The following is a 2,294-nucleotide window of genomic DNA, read 5'->3' on the forward strand; positions in this document are numbered from 1 at the left end:
AGCAAGTAAAGAATCCCTCTTCTCATTATATCAGAGCCCGCTCCTAATATAAAACTAGGTAAAAAGGGCATGAGATAGCCCTCAAGGATGGGAAATGAGTAATGAAGTAAACCACTTATTTGGTTTCTGTCAATAGCCTGCACCATAAGCCTTAATAGCCCACACTGTAAGCCTTAGTAGCTCGCACCATAAGCTGTAGCAGCCTGCCTCAGACCACCAAGGTCATAGGAGGCTGATACCACACTCTGCTACTCCCACCTAAGGACCTGCGCAAATGCTGACCTCCAAGGTCATAAGAGAATGATTGGTCCACGAGGGGCTTGAACAAATTAAACTAATTGGCTTAGAAACTATGGGGTAGCACAAACTGACTGGCTCGCACCCCACGGGCTCCTGATATTAAAAAAAATGATTGGTCTAATGCACAGGCTTTGTTAGTAACCCTATAAAAACTGTCCCGTTCCTGCATTCGGGGCTCTGCAGTCCTCTACCCCTGTGCGGTGTACGACTGTGGGCCCCAGCGCGCTTGGAATAAAATCCTCTTGCAGTTTGCATCAAGACGGCTTCTCGTGAGTGATTTGGGGTGTCGCCATATCCGGGCAGAGCGTGGGGTCCCCCTTCCTGGGGTTCCTTCACTCTGCTGCTGTGCTGTGCTTGATTCTGCCTGCCTCTCTTCACGTGGGCCACAGGAATGTTCGTGAGCGTGGCTTCCCCCTAACCAATCCTGGCTGGGGGTGGGGGGAGTCAGTAATGGAGACAATAATATAGCTTTTTGGTCTGGGGGAACTTTTTTGTTTGCCTCTGCTTTATAGTTTGGGTAACTTCTCGCATTGATTACATGCATGATCTTCCACTGTTCTCCTAATCTACCACGTGTGTATTTCCCTTACACCCCAGATCTGCCAAGAGTGTGCTCTCACCAACTCCAGGCCTGCTACCTGGGTAACTTCTTTAAACTTGGGGTAACCATGGGTGTAATCCACTTCATCACTCATTTTTCCTCTTAAGTCTTGGCACACCAGGGCCTCAGCCACTGCAATTGAACTCCAGATGCTTGCGCCACCTAGTGGGCATGTGTGACCTTGTGCTTGTCTTACCTCTGTGTGTCTGGCTTATATGGGGTCTGGAGAGTCCAACACTGGTCCTTAGGCTTTGCAGGCAAGCACCTTAACTGCTAAGCCATCTCGCCAGCACACCATTTGCTCTTTTAACTTCCTGCCATGGGGAAGTACAAGGCAGATGCCATGTGTGTTTCTCCAAAGCCTCTCTACACAAGCTCCTAGATTCTACCTTCCATGCGCTTCTGGTTCTACTCTAACCTTTGCCTGAAAGCCTCAGTTTACCTCCCCTCCATGTGTTTGCAGCTGTACTCCAATTCCCTGCCCAACACAATTTCTCTTAAATGAAACATAAATCATGCAGTGTTTCCACATGAGAGCATGTTTCCTACTTCCCACGTGTTTATGACTTTGTTCAAGCTTTCCTTCCTAGATCCCAATCTCCCTTAAATAAACCCCACAATTTGTGATTTTTCCCTAAATAAACTTAATAATTCACAATTGGTCCTTCTTGAGTCAATTCTTTGTTAAAGGTAGGACAGAACCCAAAACTTGGGGTTCATAAATTCTGGGGAACTCCTCCCAAACACCCAAATCCTGTATCAATAGCAAGACTCTTTTTCAAAAACGAAAACTAGGGCTGGAGAGATAGCTTAGAGGTTAAGGCACTTGCTTGCAAAGGTTAGGGACCCACGTTCGATTCCCCAGGGCCCATGTAAGCCAGATGCACAAAAAGGCACACATGTCTGAAGTTCATTTGCATTGGCTAGAGGTCCTGGCGCACCCATCCCATTTGCCCTCTCTCTCTCTCTTTCTGTATCTGCCTCTTTCTCTCTCAAATAAATAATTTTTAAAAAATTAAACACAGGAAAAAAAAAACACTAGAGCTACAAGATCAGCTTTGTTATAGAAATTTATGTAGTAAAAATTATAATTTTCTCACTGTGCACCTAAAACTTTCTGTGCGTATGGGTGTGCCTGCATGTGGAGGCCAGAGGTTGAGCCTCCCTGTTCAGTATCCTTTTTATTTTACTGAGGTGGGGGCTCTCACTTGACCCCAAAGCTCAAGAATTCAGCTAGTCTAGCTAACCAGCCAGGGATGGGACTGTTTCTGTCTCTGCCTCCTGAGTGTTGGGAATTACGTCTGAGTTACCACACCCACTGGCATTTTACATGGGTGCTAGGGATCCGAACTCTGCCCCTCACACATGCTTGCACAGCAACCACTTGACTGAC

The sequence above is a fragment of the Jaculus jaculus genome, chromosome 1 (genome assembly GCF_020740685.1).
Source record: "Jaculus jaculus isolate mJacJac1 chromosome 1, mJacJac1.mat.Y.cur, whole genome shotgun sequence".
In the NCBI taxonomy this organism is placed as follows: Eukaryota; Metazoa; Chordata; class Mammalia; order Rodentia; family Dipodidae; genus Jaculus; species Jaculus jaculus.